Here is a 21,184-nt window from a genome sequence, read left to right as displayed (position 1 = left end):
AATTAAATACAAAACCATGTCCATAAACATGGTGTAAATTACCTAAATGAACCCTATATAACTTAAACATACCTTTATGAATTTTCCAAATTATTTTAACCTTCAACAACTAAGTAAAACTAAACGGTGTTACGTAAAACAATAGGTGTCATAATTATACTCCTTGTATCTATCATATGTGACAACATTAGTTATTAGTTTATAACTTCATTAAAATCGTTGGGTGATTGAATAATTATAGTGTTACCGTTCTTATCGCACTCACTATTTGTTTTTAAGCGAAGTAGTCTTTGATTATTTACAATAAGACTACTTATCCTTAAAAACTCTACGCAAAATATATAATATGAAATATAGTTTAATAAATTTGTGATTGTTTTTTTTTTTTTTGTAAATAATGTTTTTCGTGTGACTTTGATACATGGGCAAAAAACATTAAAATGAAATAAATTTGATATTAGAAAGGTTAGGGGATCTTGAAAAAATCTAATATTTAAGCCTTGTTTGCAAAGCAAACAAGCTTAAGCTCATTCTTACCAAAAAAACTCATTTACTTTATTTTTTTATAAGTATTTGTGATTTTGTAAGTAACTTATTTATCAGAATAAAAGTAGCATGTGAGAAGAAATAAACTTACCTGTCTTTTTTTTTTTTCTACCCTTCAATTTGTAATATTTCTTTAATTATTTCTTTATTTAGACTCTTAATATGTTCCCTTAGGGAAGACATTAGAAAAATCGATATTAAATATGGAGTACTTATTATGTCTTTCTATGCGATTTACCAATAATCAGCTACCTGTTAGTTTGCCAAACATTTTTTAGTGAACCAACTTGATGGGGCATATTCTGCACCCGCTGACCAAGTCAACATATTGAGCGAGGTCAAAGATATCCACAGCAAACCAATGACTTAGACATCCCAGCCGATGCAGCCTTTCGGCTGCCCGGCCGGTCTCGGCATGGCAACCTACCAAATAGGGGCACATACCCGCGTACTCATATCCAAGAACCCTCGGCATGGAGTCAACCAGGCTCGCCCAGGCTGCCATAGGTCCCTCGGCCGAGGGTAGATCGATCTTTCCACCGCTATGCCACTTGGCCCACTTGGCCACTACGTGACAAAAGGTGAAAGTCTATAAATACTCCTCAATCCTCATTGAGGAAGGGATCCGGAATCTAACCTAAGAACCACTTAAATTGGTATTATCTCTCTCATCTCTCTACAATACACGTCATCAAGCTACATACTACTTAATCACAATAAGTTCACTGACTTGAGCGTCGGAGTGAGTACGCTTGGCACAAAGCCAAGCCCTCAGTTTGCTCATTATTGCAGGAGAGGCCGAGGAGAGCAGTCAAGGCTAGAAGAGGCATTATTCGACAAAGCTAGCGTGGTAAACTAACCTACTTCGGAATTCATACCCGGAACAATTGGCGCCGTCTGTGGGGAGTAGATACTAGAAGCTAGTCAATCCCAAACACAAAAAAAAACCCACCCAAAAAGCTAAGAAGATGTCAAAAGAACAAGAGGTGTTCGTAACCGAAGAGCCCCTCCACCCAGATGATACCGTCCACCATTCTCGGTTGTGCGACCCTCCACCGGCGGATAATTCAACCGGAGTTCGGGATGCCAATAATGCCGATACGCCGCGCCCGCCGACCAGGTCACCATCATGGGCGTGTGGTTGATGCAAAGCAAAGCAAAGCGACTCCCCGGACTGATTGTCGGCCGCGGCTCACACACACTATCACACCGACAAGAGCGGCGGGACCCGTCCGAGAAGCTAGGGCCCAAAAGGTGACTCCGAAAAACTCCGAACGAAGCACTAAGAGAGGCCGAGCCTACCAAGACGCCGGGAGCCCAAAGTGTCGGTGGTAGAACTAAGCCCTTCCCGCACTCGCGGAAGGACGATGTCGCCGCGACGCCCACGAGGCATGCCCCGACGAGCGAAAGGAGTCCGACTCACCGAGTCGGAGAAGGAGTCCGACTCACCGAGTCGGAGAAGGAGTCCGACTCGCCGAGTCGAAGAAGGAGTCCGACTCACCGTAGTCGGAGAAGAAGCCCTTCCCGCCACGGGGAGAGGGGTCGGACTAGGGATGCGAGGAGCCGATCGCCGCGTGTCATTAGACACGTGGTCGACACCCCCCTCGGTGCCTCGTCCTAGAGACCAGTGCCGCCAAAGCTAAAGCTACCGTCTATAACATACAAAGGAGAGGGCGACCCAACCGATCATGCCGAGGCTTTCGAGTCTCACATGTCGGTGTGGGAGCAACTGACGAGGTCCAGTGCCGAGTTTTCCCAACGACCTTGGTTGGAATGGCGCAAAGCCGGTACAAGGGGCTACCCGATGGGTCGGTATACTCCTATTCCGACCTAAGAGACGCGTTTTGGCCCAAAGATTTCTACCAATAAAAGGAGAGCCGTTGAGACATCGGATCTCCCGACCATCGAGCGGAGGGAGGCGAGTCACTCCGAAGCTATGTGAAGAGGTTCGATGCCGGGGTTCGGCAGATTAGGGAGCCGAACAATGAACTAGCGGCCTTCGCACCGATGAAAGGCCTCCCCGCAGGGGACTTGAAAAACGAACTCATCAAGTGCGGTGGCCCGAGCCTTGAGTCTGCCAGAAATTGGCCGACCCAGGCCATTAAGGTCGAAGACTATCACAAAATATGGATAGGCCACGGCGAGGCCGGCACTCGAAAAGAAAGATCCACAGGGAGGACAAGCCGGATGAAGGGCGCCGTGACAATAATAGGTCGCGGACCGACAGGCCCGCCGGAGCGTAACCCGGCGGACGCCGGGGAGTTCAGTCCGTACTACCATAAGAAGTACAAAGATCACACCCCCCCGGTCGTATCGGCCGCCGAGGTCTTCTCCCGAGCGAAACGAGGGGCGAGGAAGTGGGAAAGGCCCCCAAACCTAGGGGGACGGTGACACGAGCCTGTACTGTGAGTACCACGGCCACACCGGTCACTTAACCAACGACTGCCGGCATTTGAAGAATGCCATTGAAGAGCTGATCCGAAAAGGGAGCCTCGGCAAGTATATTGCCGGAGGCCAAAAGACTAACACCGGTGGCTCAGACAAAAAATCCGTCTTTCAACGAATAGGAACAATTCATGTTGTCATCGGGAAACGAACGGCGGATCCGCTCACGGGCACAAGCGGCACATGAACGAACTGTATCAGGCCGTCAACTTCGTGCCCACTGCAGCGGCCCGCGCTTCCAACATCCCGAACATAACTATTGGGAAGAAGGACTACGAAGGAGTCATCGCCCCACATAGCGACCCACTCGTAGTCCACTTAGACATAGCTAACCACCTGGTCATGAGATGCCCGATCGACACGGGTGCTTACACGAACATCATGTTCGGGGAGTGCTTTACGGGGCTCGGCCTGAAAATTGCGGACCTTAGCCCATGCACCAACCCATTGTACACTTCTCCGGGCAGGCTTGGTCCCCCAGGGACTATCAAGTTACCAGTGATGTTCGGCCAATCCGACGCGGCCAAGAATGTGATGTCCGAGTTCGTGGTCATCGACGGCTCATCCGCATACAACGTTCTCATCGGTCGCGTCACCCCGAGTGAGGTCGATCTTTGTAATGTCCATCCGGGCCCTGACACTGATGTATGTCTCGGATCGCGGGGAGGTTCATAAACTCGTCTCAAAGAACGAAAAAGACGAGGTGGTCAACGTCCAAATATCGGCCAGAGGATGCAACATGCAATCCTTCAAAGTGGCAAAGAAAGAAGAAAAAGGGAAGAACCCATCCTTAAGACAGGAGGACGAACCGATGAGCACCAACCACGTCGCCATGGTCGAAGGGGCTGAGACCGAACAGATAGAGATTGATCCAGGACGCACCGTGACTGTCGGTGTCGGCCTGGAACCAAAATTCAGGGCCGATCTCCTAGACCTGCTGAGAAGGAACAAAGATGTCTTTGCATACTCGGCCGCCGAGATGTCAGGTGTAAGCCGGGAGGTCATCGTTCACAAGCTGAACGTACTCCCCAGCGCCCGCCCCCGTGAAGCGGAGGGTGAGAAACTCCTCGGCCGAAAAGGAAGATGCCATCAAGGCCGAGGTTGATAAGTTGTTAGATGCAGGCTTTATCATCCCTTGTACATACCCTGAATGGCTAGCTAATGTTGTAATGGTTAAAAAGTCATCAGGGGGGTGGAGGATGTGTGTTGATTTTACGCAACTTAATAAAGCGTGCCCGAAAGATTGCTACCCCTTGCCTCGGATAGATAGCTTAATAGACGCAACGGCAGGCTACACAATGCTTGAGCCCGCTCGACGCCTTTTCGGGATACCATCGGTATTCATGGCGAGAGGAAGACATGCCTAAATGCGCATTCATCACCATACACGGCACCTACATGTACAAAATGATGCCGTTTGGTTTGAAAAATGCTTGCGGCGACTTACACAAGACTGGTGGACAAAATATTCCAAAATCAAAAAGGGCGAAACATTGAGGCCTACGTCGACGATGCTATTGTCAAGAGCAAGTCCGACGGCGAGCACCTAGCCGATTTACACGAGACATTTTGTTCACTAAGGAAATACAAGATGAAGCTTAACCCTACAAAGTGCAACTTCGGTGTCCGGGCCGGCAAATTCCTCGACGTGCTTGTTAGCGCCAGGGGAATTGATGCCAATCCAGAGAAAGTCCAAGCAATTCTAGACCTGCCGGAGCCGAGGAATCGCAAAGAGGTTATGATACTGACCGGAAGGATGGCGGCCCTTGCCCGTTTTATCTCTCGGTCAGCCGACAAGAGCACCCCATTCTTCAAAGTGCTAAAAGGGAATAAAGACTTCTGGGGGAGGAACAGAGCACGGCTTTCAAACAATCGAAGGCCCATCTCGCAAACTCTCCCGACCACTCCCGGACCACCGACGCCGGGGAAACGCTATATCTATATTTAGCAAGAACCTCGGCCACGGTCGATCTTGTAATCGTCGAGAAGAAAACAAGCAAAGCGACCCAATATACTTTATCACCATACATCAAGGTTGCCCGAGAGAAACTACCCGCTGATTGAAAAAGCGGCCTTTGCCGTGGTTGTTGCCGCAAGGAAGTTGAAACCCTACTTCGACGCACATCCCATGACGGTCTTAACCGACCACCGTTGGAGAAAACACTGGAAAAATTCGAACAATCAGCGGACTCATCAAGTGGGCGGTGGAGCTATCCGGCTTCGGCATTCAATACAAACCAAGGCCTTCGATAAAAGGGCGGCGGCCGGCGAGACTTCTTGGCCGAGTGCACGTATCAGGAAGAATCGTGTCCCGGCATGTGGGAGGTATATACCGATGGATCCTCCACAACGAACGGCTCAGGAGCCGGCATCCTTATCATCGGCCCAAACGGGGACGAGTTCGAGTACGCTTTGAAGTTTACCTTCTCGACCTCAAACAACGAATCCGAATATGAGGCGGTGATAACCGGAGTTGAGTTAGCCGAGCCGGGGCGTAACACATCATTTTGAAAACAGACTCTCTCTTGGTAACTAACCAATACGAAGGAGAGTACGAGGCTCGGGACGATGGGATGGTAAGATACCTGGAAAAGGTAAAAGCCGAGACCTCAAAATTGAAGTCATTCAAAATGCGACACATCCCAGTGTCAAAACAACCGGCCGACGCTCTCTCAAAGCTGGCCAGTTCAACCATAAAGAATATCAGCCAACCGTCTTGGTGGACATCGAGACGCTAAAAGCATTGACGAAACCATCGGCATGGTGTGCGACGTGGAAACCGAGACGACATGGATGACTCCGATAAAGGGGTATAAACTGTCAAATGAATTACTGAGGACCGCAACCTCTCACAAAAGATAAAGAGGATCGCAGAAAGGTACTTGGTATTCGAAGGAGAGTTATACAGAGGTCCGTGACCGTGCCACTCCCGAAGTGTGTCGGTCCGGCCGATGCAGAGCTAATCTTGACAAATACACGAAGGCATCTGTGGTCATCACATGGGGGCAAGAACACTAGCCCACAAAGCTCTCCGAGCCGGCTACTTCGCCCACCATGCTTGAAGATTCCAAAACAAAACCGAAAAATGCAACAATCGTCGGATGCACGCTCCGGTGATACACGCACCTTCCCGAGACCTACAACCAGTGCTTAATCCCCTTCCCTTTGCACAGTGGGGAATGGATCTACTAGGGCCATTTCCAACGGCATCCGGAGGAAGAAAGTTCCTAATCGTCGCCGTCGACTACTTCACCAAATGGGTTGAGGCCGTGGCGTGCTGCGAAAAATGCCGCGCGGCCGTAAGAAAGGTGATCTGGGAAAATGTCATAACTCGTTTTGGGTTACCCCAAGTCATGGTATTCGACCATGGCCGAGAATTTTGGAGTGACACAATAATGAGCTGGTTGGAAGAACTCGGCATCAAATTTGCATACTCCTCCGTCTGCCACCCCCAGAGCAACGGACAGGCGGAGGCAGCCAATAAAACGGTCCTCAACGGCTTGAAAAAGACAGTTGAAGACCTCAAGGGAAGATGGGCCGATGAGCTACCCGGCGTTCTATGGTCCCTCCGGACCACGGAGAAAGAAGCAACGGGGTGCAGTCCTTTTCACCTAGTCTACGGTCCGAAGCGATCCCGCCGATTGAAGCGACGGTGCCAACATTCAGAACGGCCACTTTTAACCCAGATGAAAACGAGGAAGGCCTAAGAACCTCCCTGGACCTGGTCGAAGAAAGCCGAGATGCGGCACGCCTCAACTTAGCAGTATATCAGAGCCGAATGAAAAGGGCCTACAAAATCAAGAGTCCACAAAAGGGACTTAAAAGTAGGAGATCCGGTCCTAAGGAAGTCACCCCACCAACAAAGGAAACATCCATGGCAAGTTGACGGCCAATCGGGAGGGTCCCTACAAGGTAGTTGAAGAAATGAGGCCGGGTACATACCGGGGACGGACATGGGAGATGTACCTTTGATGAGCCATTGGAACACCGACAATCTCGAAAAATACTTTGTATAACAATGAGTTGCCCAAAACAATTGTTGGCACCCCAATACATATTTATATCTAATGAGGAGTCATCCAAGTTTTTCATCAAAGTGTTAATCCACCCCAATCGGAAGGCATACTAACATATGTACACAAAGAGACAGAGCCAAAACCTCGATCATCCCGGCCTTTAACGGGAGTGACGGGGGGACGAGCCGATATGCTAACATATGTTCAACGGCGGTCAAAACGTAAACTCCGTTGCCCCGGTAACTAGCCGGGAAGAGACGAGTGAAACGCGACTGCCCTCGGCAAATTAAGACCGAGTTTAAAGACGTTAAACACAGTTGAGATACGCATTCTAACTGCCTCGGCCAAGCCGAAGGTAAAAACGAAAAAGCGCTCAATTAATTAACGCAACTGCCTTCGGCAAATTAAGACCGAGTTTAAAGACGTTAAACACAGTTGAGATACGCATTCTAACTGCCTCGGCCAAGCCGAAGGTAAAAACGAAAAAGCGCTCAATTAATTAACGCAACTGCCTTCGGCAAATTAAGACCGAGCTTAAAGACGTTAAACACAGTTGAGATACGCATCCTAAACTGCCTCGGCTAAAGCCAAAGGTAAAAACGAAAAGCGCTCAATTAATTAACGCAAGAAGACAAGTGAAGGAATAAATCAAAAGGCCTCGGCCAAGCCAGAGGCAAAGCAAGCAAAATCTCATTAAGGAAAGGATAACGAGTTACAAGAAGGAGAAACACAGACGACGGCCGTCCCCTTTGGGATAAGCCAAGACTCTACCTACCAAGGTCTTACAAAATACAAGGAAAAGAAAAAGCAAAAGGTTTCGGACTGGATCTTTGAAGCGCCAAAAGGATGGCAGGGAGAAAAGGCTTAATAGTTGGCCCCGAATAGTGAAGCTATCCGAGACGCCGGTGAGCCCGGTGACGACCGCCCGTCTCCCTATGCCTCGTTCTTGCTTGCCCTTACCGCCATCACCAGCGTTACCCTCGGTGAGCGACTTAGATGCAATCTGGGCGCCTTAGCATCCTCGGCTTTCTTGGCGGCCTTAGCATCCTCACCGCCTTATCCGCCGCAGCCTTTCTTAGCGACCTTAGCATCCTCACCGCCTTCGATGGCGGACTCCTCCTTGGCCGCCCTCGTCTTCTCTGCAAGGGCCGCCTTTGCAGCGGTCGCCTCCTCCTCCTTCTTGGCCCTCGCATCCTCGGCGGCCTTATCCGCCGCAGCCTTCTCTTTAGCTTCGAGCCTATCGTCGAACAAATTTCGTCAAACTTTGTCCACAGAAAGGAGCCATCCGGATAGACCTCATCTATCACCTCCCCGAAAGCTTCTTCGGTCGGTCCCTATATCGAGCACACATGCGAGGGAGAATCGTGCTTTGAAGTGTCTCAATATCCTTCTCCCTTTGGGCAAGGATAGCACTAGTCTCCCTATGCGACTCCGCTTGGAGCCGATACGCCTTTTTTGACTCCTCCCTTTGGGCGACAACAACGTCGTAGCCGCCCTTGTACTGTCCCGTTCCTCCTTCAACTTGGCGGCAGCAGAACCGCACCTCTACCTTGGCCTTCTCGGCCGACAGCAGCTTCTCAATTTCCTCGACCCGCGCCAGGCAGGTGCGGCAAGGAGGTCAAGCTTAGCCTTCCCGCCACCCCTTTGCGGCAGCAACATCGAGCCTCAGCTGCTCTATCAACGGTCCCGTCTCGGCCAAGGCCTTTTCTTGCTCCCTAATACGAGAGCCGACCAGTTCGGACCAAATCCCAACCTTCTTGCTCAGCTTTGTACCCTCCGCTATGAGCCGGTCGTTGGATATCGACGCGAGTACGGAGTCGGCATTTTTCCCGCCGTCTCGCATAGGCCTTTTCTCAACTCGCCGCTCGCAATGGGGATGACGCGCCGGTTGATCTACAAAAAATTCAACCAAAGAGTCCACGTCAACGTTCATGGACATACCAGAGAGCCGGTCATCAGGTATATCTAATGAGCCGGCTAAATCTGAGCCGCAAGTTAGACCTGTACCAGAGGGCTTGCTCTTCTTGGCCGGTTGACCCGTTTCCTCGGCGCTGGCATTAACATGAGCGACGGAAGCAGAAGCATCGGTGGCATGGGTAGATCTTTTCCTCTTACGCCTAAGCGGAGATCCCTCAGCATCGGAATCCTCTCCATCGACAATGTCAACGACCTCCACCTCTGGTGGAGGCGGAACAGAGGTTGACACCGTCGCCGCCGTAGACTTGGCTTTTCGGACCCGACGAAGCAAGGCAGCGGCTACCTTGGCACGGGCCGCCGTCTCGTCCAAGCCCTTCGGAGGTCGAGGCGACGGACGGCGGTCATGCACATCGACCTTCGGATTCTTCTCCTTAACGTTTCCGTCTTTGTCCAGCCCCATCTTCTCGAGGAGTTGCTCAGACAGAACGGGACCAAAGTGCTCTGTAAAAGAAACAAAGTAAAACTTAGACAAAGGGACATGTCAAGAAACAAACAACGAAAAACCTTAAAGCAGAAATGGGCCTCACACCGACCCCACTCACCCTATGCTAGGGCCGGTATGAGGCCGACATAGCAAAGCGGCTCGTCCATCAAGATGACTTGCGTCGGGGGCAACCAAACCTTCGGCGCCCCATCATCATCGACCTCGAAAAGCTTCAGTGCCTGCTTCTCGTCCTCATTAAGATAGACATTCCCGGCGTCCATCTTATTCTTGCCCTTGGGGATCATCTTCTCACGCTCCCCTTTGCTCTCGCACCGCAAGTTAACGTGGTGCTGAAAAGACCGAGGCAACGGATAATCATCTGGGACCTCGACATACACCCACCGTTCCTTCCAGCCCTTGCAAGAGGTGAGCTTAGGCACGGTGAGATAGCCTGGCTCAGTCTGGACGCTATACCACCCCCGGCCACCTTGAACATTCATTCGAAGAAAATGAATTCGGCGGAATAGGTTTACCGTTGGGATCACCCCCCTGAAGCGACACAGCCACACGAAGCCTACTATAGTTCTAACGGCCAAAGGGTGAAGCTGCGCCGCTGCAACGTTCATCGCCTGAATTATGGAAGAGACGTACATATTAAGAGGAAACCGGAGACCATACTCCAAGTGCCTCATATATACGCCGATGTGACCAGTGGGAGGGCAACAGACGGCCTGACCCTCTCCAGGGATAACAATGTTGTACCCCTTGCCAAAAAAGAAGTGCTCTTCGAAAAATTCGAGCGGGCGGCGGCGAGCCCATCGGTCCAAGCACGATTGGGGCCAATGGTACAGACATCGTAATGATGCAAGACTGTCGCCCTCTCCGCACCGGAAGGATTCCTTTCCTCATCATCGACATCATCTTCCCACTGCTCCAGAACTCTGCGGTCAACTTCAGGGGAAGGAGACCTAGGGCCCCTCGACCTTAACGGAATTGCGGCTACCGCCTCCTCCTCATCAAAACGCGACGGGGAACCCCCCGGCGCACGGGTACTGGGACCGGCATCAGTAGAAGACATGGTTCACAACAATTACTTAAACAAAACAAAAAGTTGAAAAGGTTTTTCGGTTTACCTTGAAGAAAAGTGCTACGCCGACGTAAAAATTAAAGAAGATCGGAAGAGAGGGAAAGACTTGGAATTTTGGAAAGAAGAAAATTTTTAGAATGAATGAAATTATTAACCAATTTCATTCATTGATCCGTATTTATAGGCAAAGGCCCATAAAGGAGGACCAATCAAAACGCAGCCCATGAAGCGTCGCCAATCAACGAAGAGACACATGTCGGGCATGCGTACACGGAATGTCAATCGACGCAACGTTGAATGTCAATCAAAGCAACGAAGAACCAAGCGTCTTCAACACGCCCTTCATATCCCTTAGCCTATTCATCTTCCTCAAAAAACTCCTAAAGTATCTATTCTCCGCCGGCAACACGACTAACCAAGCTAGGCAAAGACACGGCCGGGGCAATCAAAAATACACCGGCACTCTCAACCTTGGGTCCGCCGGCCAGCAGCTTTCTCTTCCACATTTTGATGTCCATTACACATCCATGTGGAGGGGGGATACGGTACGGCCTGTACAGAAGTAAGCCGAGGAAGAAGAAGCCGGGGCAGAAAATTTTCACTTGCGCAGAATATACGCTCAACATACATCGGAGCCCATACCACGGCATAGACTACGCTGGGGGCAAATTGATGGGGCATATTCTGCACCCGCTGACCAAGTCAACATATTGAGCGAGGTCAAAGATATCCACAGCAAACCAATGACTTAGACATCCCAGCCGATGCAGCCTTTCGGCTGCCCGGCCAGGTCTCGGCATGGCAACCTACCAGCCGGGGCACATACCCGCGTACTCATATCCAAGAACCCTCGGCATGGAGTCAACCAGGCTCGCCGGCCTGCCATAGGTCCCTCGGCCGAGGGTAGATCAGTCTTTCCACCTGCTATGCCACTTGGCCCACTTGGCCACTACGTGACAAAAGGTGAAAGTCTATAAATACTCCTCAATCCTCATTGAGGAAGGGATCCAGAATCTAACCTAAGAACCACTTAAATTGGTATTATCTCTCTCATCTCTCTACAATACACGTCATCAAGCTACATACTACTTAATCACAATAAGTTCACTGACTTGAGCGTCGGAGTGAGTACGCTTGGCACAAAGCCAAGCCCTCAGTTTGCTCATTATTGCAGGAGAGGCCGAGGAGAGCAGTCAAGGCTAGAAGAGGCATTATTCGACAAAGCTAGCGTGGTAAACTAACCTACTTCGGAATTCATACCCGGAACACAACTAATTTATCAGATCCTAATTTTCAGTTCCTTATAAACTACTCACTCTGTCCCGATCATTTGTTTACCTTTTTCATTTATGGGCGTTGTCTCATTCATTGTTTTACCTTTCTAAACTGGGACTATTTTTTAAGGGTAATTTCATCATCTACATAACCTATTGTCCATTTGTAGATGTGAAATGAATGTTTGAGTGAATTAGGGTCAAACTTTTCAAACTTTGAACTAGAAAAAGCAAATGAGGAGTTTTGTGTGAATTGGAGGGAGTAGGATATTAGGATACTACTCTTAAACTCGATTAGTTTAAGATTAATTTTATTAAAATTATAACTCAATTTTGTTTATTTGAAATGTCATTTATTAACAAAATCAAGTCTCGTTATCTTACATTGTTATTCAGCTCTTTATTTATAATAACAAAATGATCAAATTCTCAGAAAAGAGTTTCAATTTTAAGAAACTGACTTCAAATTACTAAATATATACGTACAATCGTTTCACTTCTTAACCAATATATATGCAATTAGCTGTTTTTATCGTAACGTCAAACTTATAAGTTTGGCCTAATTTATTACACTAAGGAGTACCTTATATTCAACTAATTAAATCCATATGAGATACCTCATGGCCGGTTAACCATTTACAAAAAAGATGTATTTCCACTTTGGTGGCCTGAGGTTTAGCCTAATTTCACTTTAGTGCCTCGAGGTTTGCATAACTCCACTTTGGTGCCTTGAGATTTTGACAATCCACTTTAGTGACCTATACATAACATTCTTAGTATTTTATATGGAATACTTAAAAAATATGTTGAACATAACAAATCAACCATTTTTTTTGCAATATTATGTTGATTATTCTATTTTGTATGTAGTTTAATCTCCAATTTTGCACTTTATTTCACTGAAAATGTAATTAATTAAGATTAAAGTTGACTATTAAATATTTTAGGTCACCAGAATGTAATTAATTAAAATTAAACTTGACTATTAAATGGTCGTTCATTCAATTGGTTTTTAATCTTATGTGAATATTATTGGTAATATAATCATACACATTCGATACGTCGTAGAAAGTCGGATTTAAACTATTTATGCCATCGTTGTAGTTGTTTATTTCTAATATAGTCATTATAGAAATTATTCTCATTCCACCGCCATTGTATAAGTCAAATGCTAAGTAAATGTCATTCTTTACTTCTTTTTTCTAATATGACATGTTACTATTTCCTGAATTATTTTTTTAAAATAAAAATCAGCTTTTTTTTTAAGTTTTTGTAAAAGATAATTACGTGTTTGGTTATAATTAACAACTCGAATCTTTGTAAATCTTTTAAATATTCAAAAAAGTTTTAAAATATAATTATCTTTATTACAACACGGGTTTCCCTAAGTAGTTAAAATCAAACAACTTAGATTTTTGACAATATTTTATATTTGTAAAAAATTAGGATCTTTTTTTTTTCTCACAAAGAGTAATTCTATGTTTATAAAATGTAGGCAATTTTAACACTTTTATACGTTTATTAAATGACATTTTGCCTTATAAATATTTCTAAAATAAATATTCTTTATAAAGTTATTTTCCTATTATTAGATCCAGTTCTATTAGTATTATTTTTCTCATAAATAACGGATCTATTTCTAGTAGGATTATTTTCTCATAAATTATTAGATCTACACCAATTAGGATAATTTTCTCATAAATTATTAAGAGACAAAAATCTAGATCTACACTTATTATGATAATGATAATAATTTTATATAAAACTTATTTTATATACAGGAATTCTAAAAAAGTTGGACTCTCTAATATCGCTCGAAAAGTTTCTGCTTTATATAATATGTATTGATTGCAAGTCAAAGTTTTCTAATGAAATTCCAGAAGATGATTTCATTAAGATTACTTTTATTTGGTGAAATACATGGTTTTATAGAAATAATATTATCTTTAATAATGTTCATTCCAGTATCAGCAATTATATTCTCTTATGCAGTAATAACATCAAAATTTGGAATGAGACTAGACATAAAGATCTCATCAATCCCGAGAAAGACGAGCTGGTTAGAAACATTACTAGTAAGGAAGAAATCTGGTGGAAGAAACCTAGAAACGGTTTCCAAAGCTAAATTTTGACGGATCGAAAATAAATGGAAATAAAGCTGCTTTAGAATATTCTATAAGAGATCATAATGTGTCGTTTTGTTAGGAGTAAAAAAGTGCAAATCTAAAAATATTTTTGTCGCGGAACCTCTCACTTTAAAAAAAGACATTTTAGCCGCTAAACACTTAGAAATCTGAAAGTTAATTGTTGAATGTGATAATTTATGTGTTATCAACTAACTTCATAGTATTTGACAAATATTATCAAGGATGTAAAATTAGACATTCATTTCTTCAATAAAGTGATAATTAAACATTATTTTCGTGAAGCCAACAAGGTTGTTGATTTTATAGCTTCTATTGGACATTCATGTCTAACTCTTTCAAGGTGGAATTCGAAAGCCGGTGGTTTCAACTTACCTCACTTATTCGAAAGGATAAGATAGGTTTGTTATAGCCTAGATAATCAATCTAGTTTTCTTATCTTATAAAAAAAAAAATTGGCCTACCTTATAAAAGTTTCAAACAGGGCCAATGTGATATGCCCAAGCCTACTAAAGCGGATTACTAGCATTGCCCAATTTAAGTTAGCAGACTTGTCTATGAATTTGTGGGCTTGAATGTAAAATATATTAAATTAATTTTTCGTAATAAAATTATGGTTAAAAAAGACACAAAGTATAGTAAAATACCGTAACCTTATAACACATATATCCTCCCTCTTAGTCGGCCTATTGTTCCATATTTCCTTTTTTCATGTTAGTCGGGTTTTGTTCTCTCTTTTCTTATTTGGAAATTTTTGTGTGGTCCAAATTCAATTTAATGTAGGACATAGTGTTTTGTATAGTCCAAATTCATTTCCTTATTTTTAAGCCAAAAAAGAGGAACAATAGGCGAACTAGGAGGGTGTATAAATTATAAAGCATAATTAAATAGTATACTTTCTTTGAAAATAAATTTAGATTTAGTTTGTTCTTACTGTATTTCATTAATTTATTAATTTTTGTGCCCTGAAACCCTTTTTTTTAATAAAATACATTTAGCGGATCGATGAGCCTGTTCATGGACTTCGTTATTAAGTCCGTATCCGTCTATGAAAAATTAGGGTTCGGTGGGGGAGGGGCTAGTGGCGCGATGCTAACTTGATCAACTGTATTGAAAATGTTGAAACTGACAACCCGACAAATTACTATAGGTTACGTGTCAAGGTCCGGAACTTTGTGTGACACCCCCATATACCAAGGAGCCTTAACTAGACATTCCCTAGCATATAAGGGCATCACCATCTCGGTTGGCCGAGGACAGTAATAATCAAACGTCGATAAAAGAACAATTAAAGTTTATTACAAGTGATTAAACAAACTAAGATAACAAAGATACAACTCAGACTACTACCAACTAGGTGATCTACACTTCTGTCCAAACTCGTGAAGGACTCATCCCGCCAAGTATCCAGCTATCATCCAAGACATCACATGGTAAGACTGACTTTAGCGCATTGCAGCGATTCCACTTCCGATCACAAGATGGCAAACAACCACGCAACAACCTACGCATAGCTATCCGGCATCAAGACCGCTACCCGACTCAAGCCACCTACCCCCATGGCATAAACATTTTCAAGGACCTCAAGGAAGGAACTATGGTGAAGGAGAAGGAAGAGTGACGGCATCTAGGTTTCGGAAAAGAATGGCGGAAATGATTTGTGGTTTCTCAAAACACGATAAATAAATCCTCGCTGTAAAGACGCTACTCGATCGAGTATCTAACTTACTCGATCGAGTGGCCCCTACTCGATCGAGTGGCCCCTACTCGATCGAGCCTCAAGGCTACTCGATCGAGTGGCCTCGACTAGATCGAGTACCACACACCCAAAGCTTGCTACGTTACAAGTCATCGCTCGTAAGGTTTCCTTAAAGACTAATACATGTCACTAAGGTCGGTCAACGTCAGTCAACGGGTCCCTAAAACGACGGGTATTACAGTCTTCCTCCCTTAAAAAGAACTTCGTCCCTCAAATTCGACTCATCCTCTCCCGAACCGCACGACGAAAACCAAAGTCGATACCACCATTTACCCGACACAGGTCAACAAAACTGTTTAGAAATATTATCCCGCTACGTATGTCCATCAAACATCATCATCGTCAACCACTTAACACACGTCACACACACAATCTTCAACTAATCACAGACCAACCATAAAGACGACCAACTCGACTATCACTTACACTACCACATCACCTTATTCAACACGCAACAACACAACCACGAGACTATAATTTCATTCATCACCGGTCAACAATTACCACTTGCAAGACACACCACGAGTCATCATAGCGAATAACTTACCGAAAGAAAATATACAACATGCTATTTCGAAAATATACAGCATGTTATTTCGTTCAACAATTACAAACTCTTACTCAATTGCCCTACAACCACCATGAAGCTATCCAAAACAATCATATAAAACTATTCAAACAATCGTTCACATACTTTAAAATACCACAAAATTGTTATAATTATATCATTTTTCTTTTGCGACATTACACTTCCCCTCTTAAAAGGAACTTCGTCCCTGAAGTTCACCATTAAACAAATTCCCTGTCCCTCAAACCGACACTTATTACATCTTATTGACATTACTCATAAACCACAACCGACATTAATTCCTACTGACATAACCAACTCTTTGACATTACTTAGTTACAACTCATACAACATAAAACCACAGATATGACGTAAAACATTGTGGATATATCGATACAAACTAGCGGCAAATACAACAACTATTTGTTATACAACCATACCGACCAAGCGACAATATTATAAACAAAGTATTCGATTTATCCAACTTGACCGCATACAAATTACAAAGTACACTACTACAAATTTAGGCAACTACAACGCCCCTTTAACAACGATTATTCACGAAAATCACAATAGACGTTGTAGAATGTATGGCGCGAATTTTACTAAAATCAATTACAACGGGTATAGTTATAAAAACCGTTGTTATTATTTTTAACAACGGGTCACACATGCGGAACCGTTGTTAATAATTTGGCGCAAAATTGGCGCAAAGTTAGTGAAAAGTAATCACAACGGTTACTTTTGAAACCCGTTGTTAAAACATATTTGACAACGGGTGTTTTTTTACAACCGTTGTTAAAACATATTTCACAACGGTTGTTGTTTAATAACCGTTGTCAATACCTTCCATACTATAAACCACACAAACAAAGTGTCTGCGACCACAAAACACAACCCTTAATACACAAACACAAACACAAAGCAGAAAACAAACACAAAACACATACACACTCTCTTTCTCTCTTTCTCTATTTCTCTCTTTCTCATCGTCGCTTTATCTTCTCGCCGTCATTGTGATTTCATCGTCTATTACGTTACGTATTTATCGGTAAATCTCGCCAAATCACTTTGTCATCGTCATTATTTTCTTTTTCTATTTATTTCTTTTGCATATATGTGTTTTTATCGACCATTATGTTATTTGTTTAAGTATTGTTCGCATAATTAGTTACTAAAACAATGAAGAAGCAAGATGAAGAAGTAAGATAAACATAATTAATATATATATATATATATATATTTATAAATACATAAATTAAAAAAAAAAATTACATATGTAAAAATGCAATTCTTATATTTTCATGGAGGATCTTATTGTGCTCTATCGTATCCATCCTCTCCTCCTTGGCTATTTGGAGGTTCCGTTCAGCAGTTGCTATATCGTCATATAGCCGCAATCTAATCTTTGCTCCGTCAAGCCATCTTCTTTGGCGTGCTTGATGCGGATCGAGCTTCCGCAAGGTAGCTCCTGAAACTTTCCTCAATATGGAGGAACCAGCGGATGAAGTTGTTGTTGTTCTCGATCATGGTAAGAGTCTTTAGGATGAAATCATTCATTTTCTTAGAGTTTTTTGAGTTTGATTTGAAAGATTAAGTAGAGTTTGTTTTAACAGTTAGAGTTTGGAGATGAATATATGAGATAATGGAAATGTTAGTTGAGATATGCAATGTATTTATACTAAGCAATGTGTGGGTTGAGTTAATTGCTTTTTAATTAATATATATGTTAGGAAGTTGTGCCATAATCATCATCATCTCTCTCAATAATGCTGCTTCAAATCCTATTACTAACCCTTCTCATTCCATATTATCCGTTCATATGTACAGTGAATGTCAGTAATAATGCATGCATTGGAATTCTAACAGGCCGTAATTATGCATGCATCTAGTAATATTTAATTTTTTTTTTTTTATTTTTTAAGAACAAACAACAACGGTTATTTTAAAACAACCCGTTGTCTTTAGTTATAACAACGGTTTTGTATATTACAACCCGTTGTTATAACTTTCCCCCCAAAATTGAGTCACACTTTCCACAACGGGTTTTTATACATAAAACCGTGGTTAATAGTTTTAACAACGGTTTCCTTAAGTAAACCAACCGTTGTTAAAACCTTCTACAACGGACGCTTTAACAACGTCCGCTTTTTTATATAACAACGGTTTTTGACCGTTGTTATAGCCTATATCTGTAGTAGTGGTAACACAAATACCACTAAACACTGTGTGAATTGATCAAAATGCATATCCGACTTATGACATAATCAACACTTTCTAGACATTACTAAACCATGACCCACAAGATATAGATATACATATGTATATAATTATCAACTTGGGATTGATTTGTTTCATCATTCCGACCCACATATATACCGCATAAAATTGAGACCTACATTCATAAGACGACCACACACACTTACAAAACCAACGGTGAAGCTAAACCATGTTACGAAACACCAACAATAAAGATTAATGTAAAATTATCCAAAAATATGATAATTCAAACAATTCTAAAATCGAAATGTGCCTGTAACAGTGACACTCGATCGAGTTGGTCAGGCACTCGATCGAGTTGGGCCTACTCGATCGAGTTCATCAGCTACTCGATCGAGTAGTCCGAGATCAGAATACTCCTCCACTGACACACCTGCAGCTACTCGATCGAGTGAGGGGCACTCGACCGAGTTGCTACAGGTCGAAAGGTCCCCTGAACGACAAACATAAGGCATATAACCATATAAATACGAGTCGGAATGCTAGCCCGACTCCCAAATCCTGCATAAAAGTCTAACAGTATTCAAAATACGGCCTTATGGCCAACCATACAAACCGAGCATCCAAGAAAGTACCAACTGAAAACGAGATAAAATCAACTACCAATCATGAAACATAAGAAAAGAAATTGAGTATATCACTCCTACTGCTGCTCGTCCATCACCGCATCATCACCACCACCTCCTGAGGTACCTGATCCAGTCGCGTCTTGACCCGCGCCACCACCAACATCAGCACCTGCTCCCATCCGCCCAGGGGACAAACAACCATAAGGGTACGACTGAGGCTCTCCCCAAGTAGACATATCCACACCATAAGAGTGGAAAACCCCACTGCTGTCCCCGACTCCTCTCCACCAAACCGGCTGAGGTCCCTTGGTCCCATACCCTTGAACATAAGCCATCTCATGCAGGTTCCTGAGTGTCAGGGTAGAAGATACCCTCTCTGAAAGGTAGCTCTCACGCACCTCTGGGCTATCAAAAGAAGGGTAGCCAGGGAACTGGTACTGTGGCGGTACTGGCTGCTCCGGCTGCACTAGCTGAGTCTCAGCCACCCTCTCCCTCACTCTGCGTGGTCCCCTCCCCATTCTAGGCCAATCATCCTCAGCTCTCACGTTCTCCCCCTTCCTCGGCTCGGGTATAACCTGTAGGATCTCCGGGTCAATGAGGTACGTCTGCACCGGTGGACGCCCCTCCTCCTCCTCATTGTCAGAATCGGCAGCTATAACTGCCGATGGTAAAGGCTCAGTCGCAGGTAGGTGCTCAGGGGCTAGTATCCGCATCCAACTCATACCACATACTCTCCATGCCAAACTCCCATCCGCTAAGGTTCTCAACCATTTCTGGTCGAGGAAGTAGTCGTGGTCCACGGTAGGCACCGTGGTAGTCAAAGGAGTATAGGCCGAGGAGGCCTCAAAGGAAGTCAACCGCTCTGCTAGACGTGTGGCAATGGCACCACAACTCAAAAATATAGTGTCAGATGAGGCCATCAGAGCTAGACTGGCACAAACAAAGGCAGGGGCACTAAAGGTGACAGGCTGTGACCGGGTGGGGTTAAGATAAGACATCAAGAGAATCAACTCATGTGAGTTCAACTTACTCACATCCTTCCTCTCGTAGAGCAGACACGTCAAGGCACGAAACAAGATCTTCAAAGTGACATGTTGAACATCATTGATCAACATGTTACTCGAAGTAGGAGCTGATTTACCGGTAAGGCACGACATGAGGCTACTAACCCCACATTCAGAAGGAATATCACGGAGAGCTCCCTTGGCAGGCTTAGCCAAGCCAAGGTGGGTTGCAAACATATCCATGGTCAACAGAAAACTCGTGTTCATAAGGCGAAACTCCACAGTTTGTCCCACCGCGTCGTATTTAAACGAACTCATGAACTCAAGGGTAAAAAAGGCATAAGAATGTTTCCTCAGACGGTATAGCCATGTCATCCCCAAGGTCTCAAAAATGTGTCTGACATCGGTCTCAATCCCTAAGTCAGTCAAGAGGACGATGTCTATACACCGGGTAGGTCTCATCTTCCGCTGCTGTAAGGCTAAAAAATTACCCCTTTGGGTAAAATCAACAAAGACTACGGATGGGTATTCAGGCACGGCCGGGACTATAGGGCCACTCCCCTCTCCCACTTCGGGCTCAGAAGCCCTCCCCCTCTTGCTTTGTCTGGTTCCCACGGTTGGTCTCGGCATCTGTTTTCACACATACTTAAATACACAAACCACATATACTTGAAAACATGTAAAAACAACCATGTATGTTCATGTATAAGAGCTACTAAGTACACACTTTCACCAACAAACCAGAAATCATGAGCATAAACTCTCAATTTTATTCTCAGACGGTCTCACAGCTGTAAAGTTTTTGACATGTAGAGCACCAATTATCATTATCACTACTACTTTTGAAAATCATAACTTCTAAATAGCTCCATATATTAACAAATTTCACAGTAATACAAGACGAATTTTAGTTTGGGGCACTTTTAAGACGGAGTTTTAAGGCAAATTTTTGAGTGAAATCACAAAAACCAACTCTAAACATGGTATGTGTGGCATATATTACTCAATTTTCTCCCTTTTGCACCCAAAAGACAACCAAAATTCAATTCAAATTCTCAAACCCTAGAAAATTCGAGTCATAAAACTCCTAA

The sequence above is a fragment of the Silene latifolia genome, chromosome X, assembly GCF_048544455.1.
Source record: "Silene latifolia isolate original U9 population chromosome X, ASM4854445v1, whole genome shotgun sequence".
In the NCBI taxonomy this organism is placed as follows: Eukaryota; Viridiplantae; Streptophyta; class Magnoliopsida; order Caryophyllales; family Caryophyllaceae; genus Silene; species Silene latifolia.
Note: the sequence above shows the minus strand (reverse complement) of the source record.